Source organism: Colobus angolensis, unplaced genomic scaffold, assembly GCF_000951035.1.
Source record: "Colobus angolensis palliatus isolate OR3802 unplaced genomic scaffold, Cang.pa_1.0 Scaffold62, whole genome shotgun sequence".
Lineage (NCBI taxonomy): Eukaryota > Metazoa > Chordata > Mammalia > Primates > Cercopithecidae > Colobus > Colobus angolensis.
In genome coordinates, this window is record NW_012119821.1 from 6,374,000 (window position 1) to 6,386,555 (window position 12,556).

Genomic DNA, 12,556 nt, shown 5'->3' on the forward strand with positions numbered 1-12,556 from the left:
AACAAACCTGCATATTATGCACATGTACCCTAGAACTTAAAGTATAATAAAAAAATAAAAATAGAAAAATAAAAAAATAAAAATAAATAAAAAAGGAAATAAAAATAATCTGGAATAATTATTTAAAACATTAAAATAAATAAATAAATAAATATATGCAAGTTATACATCTGTTTGTATGTATGTAAGTTATACCTCCAAAAAGTTTTTTAAAACCCTAAATCAGGTGGGGGCCAGAGATGGCAAAATAATTTTTTCTTATTTGAGAATAAGAAAGAAAAAATTTTATAAAAGGTAACGAGTGGGTCCTGTCAAATAAAAAGCAAACCCAGACTTAGTAAGGACAGACTCTGTCGGAAGGATTATTGTAAGAGGAAAAGGGTCTCTTTCAATAGGAGAAGGGGAGCTATTGCAATAATAGGAACTATTTGACCATAGTACCTGCAAGCTTCTCAAGAGTTAGGTGAAAAGAGGTTTTCTTTTATAGAAAGGAGTAAACTAGATTAGAAAGATTTGGATGTGGGCAAGTGGGATAAGAGAAAGGGGTTAAAGAATGTTTTACCCTGAAGTCAGCCTTCTCTCCAGAGCTGCTGTTGAAGAGGGGTTACATGCTGACTCAGACTGAGGATGGGCCAAGGTTCAAGGACCTGGGGAATAGACAGAATCTTAACCAAAGTGTGATTAACAAGCATTTTGTTCCCATTGATCATTAGTACAGACAAGTTTAGTTAACCATTTATGAGGCAAAGAATGGGAATTTGGAGTCTGTTTCTGGCCTTGTCATAGGTAAACAAGGCAGTATACATGAGTTTTATCTAAACTATATGGGAAAAGGTGCTTCTTTTCAGCAAGGCCTTTCTGAAACACAAAAGGGTGGGGGATTTCTCCATCTTTGCTCATTTCAAGGAGCACAGAACTTAGGTAAAATTCAACACTGTCAGTTTCTTCTAGACCCGGCTTCCATGTTGCACAATTCTAGAGGGCATTTTATTCTTTCCCAGATAGGCATATAAAGATATGGTAATTAAGACTAATCAATTGAAAAAAAATAGATAACTCTTGAAGAGAATTTATTACAGTACACAGAACAACCTAAAACATGATAAAAAAATTTAATACCCATCAATGAAAAAAATCACATATTATTAAAAGTATGACATTGCCGGGACGCCCACTTCACACGTGCAAGGGTGGCAGGAGCCATGGGGGCTACGGGGATGAGCCACATGCTGGCCTCTTTATTTGACCTGGACAACATGCTTGTCAACATGGCCAGGGCGAGCAGGAGAGACCTGTCGGAGGTGATAAAGTTCTTACAACCAAAATATCATTCTAAGAAAAGGCTGAAATCATCTGTGATAAAATTCAAGTTGAACTCAGCAAGGAATGTTTTCATCCTTACAGTACATGCATTACTGATCTAAGGACTTCAATTGGGAAGAAGCAGTCCAGGAAACAAAAGATGGTGCCACCAATAGAAAATTGACTGAAGAATGTTGCTTCCTTGGGAAATCTACATGTTTACAGCTTATGACACTAGCAGAAAATATCAAAGTCATGCTCTCTGAACTTCGAAAGGAGGCCCGCCTATTTTTATTAAGGAATGGGGACAGACAGACCCAGAGGGAGAAGATTGAGGCTTGTGCCTGTCAGTCGTATTTCCACGCTATTGGAGGTAGAGAGCAGAGAGAGAAGCCAGCACCATCCATATTTTATTACTGCTGCAGTCTTCTCAAAGTACAACCTGGGGACTGTGTGACAGTCAGTAACACATTAGAAACCGACGTCCAAGGAGGCCTCAGTGAAGGATTGAAAGCAATGGTCTGGATCAATAAAAATAGAACAGTGCCACTGAAGTCCTCCCCAGTTCTGCATTACATGATTTCTTCTGTGCTGGAGTTAACCTGCTCTCTTACAAAGTATACACCACAAAGTCAGTACGTCTGCTTAAAGCACATAAAAGAGCATGATTATAAACTTTAGAATCAATTTGCAGAGTTTGAACTAAGAAAAGTTAGGGCATTCCACTTACTGTGGTCCAGAATAATTGTACTTATGATTTAATGATGAATATTGCAAAGGTCCTCCCAACCCTATTGCTTTTAAGTTTTAACAAACAACCATTGACTGGTATTTATATCTGAAAATTCAGATTGCATTAATAGAAAGTAGTATAGCCCAGAAAATTTGAGGAAATATATTATTTGCTAGTCTGTAACAGGAGATTTTTAAAATAATTTTATTAATCTTTTAGTATCTTGGCTGCATGATACCAAGCAGGCTCGCTTACACATGGATACACAAATGCCAGGTTTATCTTCTGGCTTAAAAATACATATTTTTTAAAAATAGATTTTCTAAAACACATAATAGATTTATCACAGCAACTGAATCTGGTTAATATGAAATAAGTTCTAAGTCACATGCAAATCAAGGTATTTCATCATGAAATTATTTTGCATGTTTTTAAAACATAAAACATATTTTTGCCTACTTTGGAGGTATACTTCCTTTTCTATTATGAATCTGATTTTTTTGCATGACCTTTTTTTTTCTTTTAAAGGAGGACACAAATTTTTTTTGTGGTGTGTGACAGATTCCTCCAGTTAAAAAAAAAAAAAAACTTAAAATCTACACATGGTCAGCTGGGCGGAGTGAGGTGGCTCACCTGAGCGTGGCTGGGCCCAATCCTGGCCTGGGGCTGGGGCTGGGAATGGGGTGCAGTGAGGCTGGGAGCCGGCCCTGAGCTCATCCTGCGTGTGGGAAGCGGGGCTCAGGGGGCGCCAGAGCTGGAGGTGGAAGCGGGAAGTTAGCACTGAGTGGGCGAAGAGAACCTGGGCTGAGCAGACATGGCCACCTCTCACCAAGAAGGGCAGATGCAGCTGCCCCTAGCTGACGCCATTCGTTCATGTCTCACGGATACTTTCTGATCAACATTTGCAAGGCTTGAGCCAAGCTGTGCCGTGGCACACTATCAGGGAGTTACTTGATCCTTCCCGCCAGAAGAAATTTAATGTTGGGAGATCAACACCAGCTAGTGTGCTTCTCTATAAAGCCTCAACGTGTAGGACAGATTTCACATGCCCAGAGGCTGTCGAGCAGGCTTCATGTGCGCTGCAGTCAGAGGTCGCCTCTTTCTTTGTGGATCGGACGGGTCCTCGAGTGTCCTCTCTTCACAAACTTCGTCATCTTCCTCATCTTTTTGAATACGATCGTATTGATAGTTGAAATAGAATTGCTGGAATCCACAAATACCTAACTGTGGCCATTGAAGCTGACCTTGGAGGTGTCAACTTGGTTTATCTTGTGTATTTTCATCCTGGTGATCCTTCTTATGTGGCTATCCCGCTTTTCCCTTTTCTGGAAGAGTGGAATGTCCTCAACTTTGTTGTTACCATGTTGTGCAGGCACTGATGGACTTGGAAGACAAGTAAAGCAATGGACGGCTTCAATATCCTTGGGCCCAGCAAAAGATAATGAAGGGAATTGTTGGAAATAGAGAATTCAAAACATAAATGTCTGTTCAGATAGAAAAAAAATCTACAGATGGTCCTCCTTTCTCACCTGTGCACAGTGAGCTTGTAGCCTCCTTGTAGTCTTTACCTCTCAAGGAAATGCTTTTACTATCTTTTCCTAGACACACAATGGGGTTGAGGGAGCTAGACTGTCTTGCTGGAGAAAAGTGCAAGCCACATGGCACCAAAAGTCATTTTTCTTCAGTGGATTCATAAAAGCAAAATGTCTTTGGTGCAGCCTAACCATGCAGCCCCCCTTCCATTCTCTACTGACAGTGGTTTCACCCATATGATGAACAGAACAGAAAATTCAGTTTTGCTGTGAGCCGTTTCCAGAATTGGAAATTCCATAGTTATATGGATGATTGCTCTAGTAGACTGGTTGGCATGTGTGATGCTGGGGCTCATTCTTTTAGCTGTCCCACAGGATGGATGTAGGCAGTGTCACATTCATTATGCTAAGGATAAAGGCTCATCCCTTTTACATAGTGGTGACAAATCTCAACAAGATTGTTCCTAGGATGTTAAGTGAGCAGTTCTTCAGAAAAATGATGTAGGAGAAAAAAAATGGAATTATTTAATTTCCTTGTCTTCACAGTTTGTATTCTACATAGTACAGTAAGACAATATTAAATTTCGTTTGCACCCTTCCTTAGGCAAAAACTTTGTGGTTATCTACCTGCTGAGTGGAATGTTACTGAAGACATTTTCAAATATTGAAATAAACCTATGATTTTATTATTTTTTTTTTGTTTTAGACTAAGATTCCTTAAAATTAAAAAATTTTAAAACAGTGAAAAAAAAGTATGATGTTGGGAAAATGGAATCTTTGGATAAAAAGCAAGTTAGAACTACACATAACATAAAAAAAAAAAAAAAAACAAGTCACAGAGAAAAAGTTGAATTTAAAAATGATACCACCAGGCCAAGCATGGGAGGTCGAGGTGGGTGAATCACGAGGTCTGGAGTTTGAGGTCATCCTGGCCAACGTGGTGAAACCCCGTCTCTACTAAAAATACAAAACATGAGTCGGGCATGGTGGCACACACCTGTAGTCCAAGATACTCAGGAGGCTGAGGCAGAAGGATCAGTTGAACCTGGGAGGTGGAGGTTGCAGTGAACCCAGATCGTGCCACTGCAGTCCAGCCTAGCAACAGAGTGAGACTCCGTCTTAAAAAAAAAAAAAAAAAAAAAAAAATCATATTTTGTAAATTCGGAAAAAATATACCTTAGTATTTGTTTGATATCTCTACAGGAAAGGTCTTTATAACCATAAAGGCAGTGCAACAAAAGCATGAACAAAAAATGTTTATTTGATTAATAAAACCATAAAACATTTGTATGCCAAGACCAGTGTAAACAACATTTTAAAACACCTAATAAAATCTACTGCTAAACCAGGCACCATGGCTCATGTTTGTAATCCCAGCACTTTGGGAGACCGAAGTGGGAAGATCACTTGAGCCCAGGAGTTCAAGACAAGACTGGGCAACACAGCAAGATCCCATCTGTATTTTTCATAAATTTTTTTAAAAGATTTTTTTAAAAATCTGCTACTACACCCCCACCCATAAGGAGCAGATGTATCTTTAACTTGGAAGTGGTTGCTGATATGGAGGAAGAAAAGATTTGGAGAAGTTACATCTTGAGACCATTGAGCACAGACCTGATAATCAACAAATGTGCACAGATGTGACCAAAAACCTATTAAAATGCTGATTTACAGTATCTCCTGCCTGGAGCCCCTTTTTTCCTGCTTTTGATCCAGCACCAAAGAGGAAAGGTTAGCACAGAAGGAGGCCTCTACAACCCTGATCTAGCCCTGCTATTTGCATCCATTACAATTGGTCAGATGAATCCTAAGTGGTATTGATTCTTTTTTTTTTAATCTTTTTTTGTTTGTTTGTTTTTTGTTTTTTTTGTTTGTTTGTTTTTGAGACGGAGTCTCACTCTGTCACCCAGGCTGGAGTGCAGTGGCATGATCTCCACTCACTGCAAGCTCCGCCTCCCGGGTTCCCACCATTCTCCTGCCTCAGCCTCCCGAGTAGCTGGGACTACAGGACTGATTCTTAAATATTTTAATATTACCCTTGATTGTATAGATATCACTCAAGAGCCTTTTTAGGACCAGTAGGAAGAACCATCTCCTCCTTCTCTTTCTTCCCCCCACTTGTGCTATGATAGAACTATGTTAAAGAAGTTTACTTTTGTAATTACCTGGAGGGATGAGAATGAAGATTATTTACTGAAAATGTTTGGCATTAGGAGACTGGAATAATAATAAAATAATTATCTATTGTCGGGGAAAACCCCACCCCAATATTTACCATGGATTCTTTTCTATTTCCTGAGCATCTCGGCTGGTTTGAGAAATAAAGGGAAAGAGTAGGAGAGAGAAATTTTAAAGCTGGGTGTCCGGGGAAGACATCACACATCGGCAGATTCTGTGATGCTCCCGAGCTGTAAAACCAGCAAGTTTTTATTAGAGATTTTCAAAAGGGGAGGGAGTGCACGAATAGGGTGTGGATCACAGAGATCACATACTTCACGAGGTAATAAAATATCACAAAGCAAGTGGAGGCAGGGCGAGATCACAGGACCTCCAGATGGGGCGAAATAAAAATTGCTAATGAAGTTTCGGGCACACATTGTCATTGATAACATCTTATCTGGAGACAGGGTTTGAGAGCAGACAACCTGTCTGACCAAAATTTATTAGGCAGGAATATCCTCATCCTAATAGACCTGGGAGCACTATAGGAGACCGGGGCTTATTTCATCCCTTTGGCTTCGACCGTAAAAGGTGGCCGCCTTAAGGGGACTGTCTATAGACCTATCCTCAGGGCGCATTCTCTTTCTCAGGGATATCCCTTGCTGAGAAAAAGAATTCAGTGATATTTCTCCTATTTGCTTTTGAAAGAATAGAAATATGGCTCTGTTCTGCCTGGTTCACCAGCAGTCAGAGTCCAAGACCATCTCCCTTGTTCCCTGAACATTGTTGTTATCCTGTTCCTTTTTTCAAGGCGCCCAGATTTCATATTGTTCAAACACACATACTCTACAAACAATTTGTGCAGTCATCGCAATCATCACAGGGTCCCGAGGTGATGTTCATCCTCCTCAGCTTACCAAGATGATGGGATTAAGAGATTAAAGTCAAGACAGGCATAGGAAATCACAAGGGATTGATTGAGGAAGTGATAAGTGTCCATGAAATCTTCGCAATTTATGTTCAGAGATTGCAGTAAAGACAGGTGTAAGAAATTATAGAAGTATTAATTTGGGGAGCTAACAAATGTCCATGAAATCTTCACAATTTATGTTCTTCCACTGTGGCTTCAGCCAGTCCCTCTGTTCGGGGTCCCTGACTTCCCATAACATCTATAATGCTAAATAAAACATTTGTTAATAGGGGTGAGAAATGAGGAAAGAGTGAGAGAAAAGCAAAGCTCAAAGACAACAGATGGGAAGGCACCACGAAGAGGAAATGGAAGATAGCGTCCTATTTGTCTGTGGCAACTCACACTACCCCTCATCAGGGATTCCAAAGCTGGTATCAATAGTCTAGGCTTATGGATATTGTTCTGTATGTTAAACTATCTAAGGAGATAAAAATCTCAACCTTGGAATTCCTTGAGGAACATCCCCTCTTGAAATTTTGAGCCCCAGGAAGCACCTTGGTCTAACATGTCACCTGTTATCTCTTCATTCTAGCCAATAACTAAAAGTCATAAGCCCTGAATTTATCTCTCCTTTTGAATTATTCTGTTTTGAATTGAAGTGTAGACAGAAGTATAACTTCATTTAAAAGCATCCTGGCAGTTGCCTTTTGCTCTTTATCCTTAAATCCTTGAGAGAAAATGTTGGAAAATAATTATTAGTAGATTTTGGATTTTAATGTTCAAGTTCCATAATCAGTATACACAGAGTCAAGATCCTTGAGCAGAAAGAGGCACTTTTGCTCATCTGCTTCCTCCAGAGCAACAACTCTGTATGTGAGTTTCTATGGTAGCCTGAAAGAACCTTAAAATTTAAGAACTGTCTTCCAACAACCCGCCCTTCATGTAGTGAACCTAATAACAAAGAGCCTCAGAATGGTGCTAGAATTCAGTCTGAGACTAAAATATGGGGACACAAACCATCCTTATATAATTATGAAATTCTAGAACCACTGGGCTCCTCAGTGATAATCTTGTATAACCTTTTACTTAAAGAAGCTAAGAACCAGATATTTTAAGTTACTAGTGAAAGATTTGACAGAAGGCAGTAGTATATAGAACCAAGCCCCCACTTCCTTTCATGTATTTTCATAAAGGTACTACATAGGCTGGGCACAATGGTTCATACCAATCTCAGCACTTCGGGAGGCCGAGGCAGGAGGATCACTTGAGGTCAGGAGTGTGAGACCAGCCTCGCCAACATGGTGAAACTCTGTCTCTACTAAAAACAGAAAAATTAGCCAGGCATAGTGGTGCACGCCTGTAATCCCAGCTACTCCAGGGGCTGACGCACAAGAATTGCTTGAACCCGGAAGGCAGAAGTTGCAATGAGCCAAGATCACGCCACTGCACTCCAGCCTGGGCAACAGAGCAAGACTCTGTCTAAAAAAAGAAAAGAAAAGATATCATATAAATTATTAGGAGAAGTGAAACTATAATGGTACTATCTATGAACCAGTCATTCTGTGCTAGGTACAACACATTGCTTAAGCTTGTTCTGCAGATTTAGGGTAGCTTAAAGTGAGTATATTTTACTTAGACAATTAGAGATTGCTGAACAAAATCTATAGATTATAGTAGTGTATCTATGTTTATTTAAAAAATTATAATGGTATAACACTATGTCCTTGTATTTTGGAATTAAACACTGAAGTATTTTGGGATAATGAAGTATCATGTCTGCAACTTACTCTTAAATGGCAAAAAATTTGTGTGTGTGTGTGTGTGTGTGTGTGTATAGGGAGAGAGAGAGAGAGACAGACAGACATTGCTTTGTAATAGGATGAAAATAGATAGAAAGAAATACACAGATTAAATATGTTTTAGAGGTAAAGTCAAAAGGTTAGCTGATGGTTTAAACATATAGGCTAAATGAAAAAGAATCATGGGAAACGTAGATTTTGGACTGGAGTAACTGAGTGATAATGGTATCATCACATGAGATAGAGAAGACTGGGGTGGTCAACATATCTGGAGGAGGGGGTGGCAAAATAGGATACCAAGAATTCTGTTTTGTTTGTGCTATGTTTAAAGTACCACATCAAGGCATCAAGTACACACACACATATATGTGTATAGGTATGTGTATATACATATATATTATATATATGAGAGAGAGAGCATGACTATATTATGAAAAAGTCAGAGATAAAAACAAAGATTTTAAATAAATGGTAATATTATTCCATGTGATTTTGATTTTTTAAAAAATAGGCATTCAAGTGTATCTTAGAAATACCTACTGTTTGCCTCATTTCAGAAGGTGCAGCAAATAAAATGAGCCATCATTTTCCTATATATAGCCTTTACTAAAGCTGGAATAGCTCCATGAGATCTTTTCAAATCCCTTAGATTGTACTGTGAACTTTTAGCAGATCTGGAACACAAAAATGACCATTGGTTCTTCTATAAACATCTGTTTTCAGAGCCGGGTGCAGCGGCACCTGCCTGTAATCCCAGCACTTTGGGAGGCAAGGGGGGAGGGTCACTTGAGGCTGGAAGTTTGAGACTAGCCTGGGCAACTCGGCAAAACCCTGTCTCTACAAAAACCGAAAAAGTAGCTGGGCATGGTGGCTCGCGCCTGTTGTACCAGCTACTCGGGAGGCTGAGGCAGGAGGATTGCTTGAGCCCAGGAGGTCGAGGCTGCAATAAGCCAAGATTGTGCTACTGCACTCCAGTCTGGGTGATAGAGTGAGAGCCTATCTCATAAGAGAAAAAGAAGAACATCTGTTTTTAGTTTACTGTTTGTGGGGGTGGGAGTTGGTGGAGAAAGGAATGGAGAACAAATGAATTAGGGGAAAATCTAGTAATTCTCAAAACAAAAGTAAATCATTGAAATAGTATATGTATGAGTTACAGAAATGAGTCAGAATTCTAAAATAAATATCCTTTGAATTTCATCAGACCAACCTAGAAATTCCTGCAGAGATGAATATGATATAGCCTTGCCACTGGCATACCCCTTTCAATCTGAAAGAGAGCAGCATTATGTTGAATTCCATGCTATAGCAAATGGTACTATAACAAAGCCCTGGTGTTATTTCTGAAATCATAACTTTGCAATTTGTAAAGTCCTTTTACCAACACTATTTAATTTTGTACTTCCCTACAGCCTTAAGATAAAAATAAAATATGTATTATTACCTGTATCTGATAGATGAAGAAAATGACAGTCTCTGAAAAATGAAATGGCTTGTCTAAAGTAACATGGCAATCTTAAGTGAAAAGACTATGTTTAGAAGTCAGATCTTCTAATTCCTGGCCGACTGCTGTTTCTGTGACATCATAAAGCCTTTTTCATCCTTCCCACATTGTTGAGTAGTTATTTACTAGCAGTTTCCCAAATTTTATGAGATACAAAATCAAAATAACATAGAGTAAAACAAATGGCTGACATCATAAAATTGTGTCAGAAATAGCTAAGATTAAAGTTTATATTTCCTGAGTCACTATTTCTTAAGTAATCCATTACATATTCACTGACGATTCAGCTATAGATGTTTACCACTGTTGCTTTTGGCAGTGACTATGGAATACCTTGAGCTAAAACTATGGGGAAAATATGCCTGGCATTCCCAGCACTTTGGGAGGCCGAGGCGGGTAGACCACCTGAGGTCGAGAGTTCGAGACCAACCTGACAAACATGGAGAAACCCCATCTCTACTAAAAATACAAAATAGCCGGGCGTGGTGGCGCATGCCTGTAATCCCAGCTTCTCCGGAGGCTGAGTCAGGAGAATCGCTTGAATCCTGGAAGTGGAGGTTGTGGTGAGCCAAGATCGTGCCATTGCACTCCAGCCTGAGCAACAAGAGCGAAACTCCGTCGCAAAAAAAAAAAAAACAAAAAAAAAAAACAGAAAAAAGGAAAAGAAAAAGAAAAAGAAAGAATGCTTGGGCTGAGGGTGGTGTCTCATGCGTGTAATCCCAGCACTTTGGGAGGCTGAGGTAGGTGGATCATCTGAGGTCTGGAGTTCAAGACGAGCCTGGCCAACATGGCGAAAACCCTTCTCTACTAAAAATACAAAAATTAGTTGGGTAGGCTGGCGTGCACCTGTAATCCCAGATACTCAGGAGGCTGAGGCAGGAGAATCTCTTGAACCCGGGAGGCGGAGGTTGCGATGAGCTGAGATTGTGCTACTGCACTCCAGTCTGGGCGACAGAGTGAGACTACATCAAAAGAAAAAAAAAATGCTTGTAATTCCATTTCTCACTAATTTTACTATATTTTTCCAAGTTTCCAAAAAGATAATGGTTATGTTGTACAAGCAACATACATGTTTTTACAACGTTTTTGCAGGAGGAAGTTTAAAAATTGCTAAAGCAGAAAAAAAAAAAGGGGAAGTTTAAAGAAAAACTAAATATAGAAATAATGTTAGACTATCATATGTTAGAATGCATGAGTAGAGTTATTGTGGCAGCCACACATGGGAATCTTAGATTTTACATTTTGGGACATGTTCTACACAATACCCCTATTCACTGAAAATGCCATTATAGGAGCATATGATGGTTGATTGATTTTGTTTATTTTAGGAGAGATGTGAGTGCAGTTTAAGTATAGCCCAAAGAATAGTAAGTTGAAATGTTTCTCTTCTAGATATCATGTTTCTCTTCTAAAATAACCTTTTTTTGTAAAAAAAAAAAAAAAAAAAGTTCATTTATTCTTATGTTCATATAATAGCTTTTGAATATAAGCTCCAAAATTAAAATTAAATATGGTAACAAATCAGCTGACAACAGTTAATTTTGCCCCAAGTCATATAATTACAGTCTCAATTGACTTGTTATTTACCCTTAGAAAGTCACTCTAAGCCGGCTGTGGGGATCGTGCCTGTAGTCCCAGCTACTTGGAAGTCTGAGGCAGAAGAATCACATAAGTCCAGAAGTTGGAAGCTGCAGTGAGCTGTGATTGTGCCACTGTACTCCAGGCTGGGCAACAGAACAATACTCTGTCTCTAAAAAAAAAAAGTTACTCCTATACTAAAAACACATACAGTGACCCATAACTGTTACATAAAACAGAATAATAATTGAAGATTTAAAAGATTCATACTCTGCTATACATATATTCAGTTAAACCAGAATTATTCTAAAACAGTGTAATCCATAATGTGGAAGATCAGTAGTGTCTATATAATCCAGAATAGTCCATAACCCTGAAAGAGATTTTAAGGACATGGATTTTGGGAAGATATGAGTATTTGACATCCTGATAGTTCATACCTTCTTAAAAAGATGAAGGTGTATTATGAATACTAAAGATCTGACTAAGAGCTAAGTTTTATATTCTGGCTCCTAACTACAATATAACTACAATATTTATTTTATCTTTCTTTCTTTTCTTTTTTTTTTTTTTTTTTTTGATGGAACCTTTCTCTGTCACCCAGGCTGGAGTACAGTGGTGTGATCTAGGCTCACTGCAACCTCCACCTCCCGGGTTCAAGTGCTTCTGCCACCTCAGCCTCCTGAGTAACTGGGATTACAGGCCCCACCACCATGCCTGGCTAATTTTTGTATTTTCAATAGAGACAGGAATTTCAGCATGTTGGCCAGGCTGGTCTCAAACTCCTGACCTCAGATGATCCACCTGCCTGGGCCTCCCAAAGTGCTGCAATCACAGGCATGAGCCACCGTGCCCAGCCATCCTAATTACAATATTTCAAATAAAAAATTATGATAAATAATCTTAAATAATCTGAAATCAGTTCTGCTATAGATAATTCATAAAGGCTGTCCAGCCCATTTCTGGCTCCTAGTCTAGTTTCCTGCCCCCATACTCCAAAGTCCTCTTCCCAAGAGAGAAGTTCTTGATTCCCTGCCTGGC

At 39.1% G+C, this 12,556-nt stretch overlaps 2 pseudogenes across 1 annotated transcript; both read left to right on the plus strand.

Moving 5' to 3' along the window:
- Positions 1-1,217: 1,217 nt before the first annotated feature.
- LOC105527417 lies at positions 1,218-1,951 on the plus strand (annotated as a pseudogene).
- A 19-nt stretch (positions 1,952-1,970) lies between these two features.
- Positions 1,971-3,397, plus strand: LOC105527381 (annotated as a pseudogene). The gene has a single exon (XR_001004222.1). The product of XR_001004222.1 is annotated as a cation channel sperm-associated protein 2 pseudogene (transcript).
- The last annotated feature ends 9,159 nt before the right edge of the window (positions 3,398-12,556 follow it).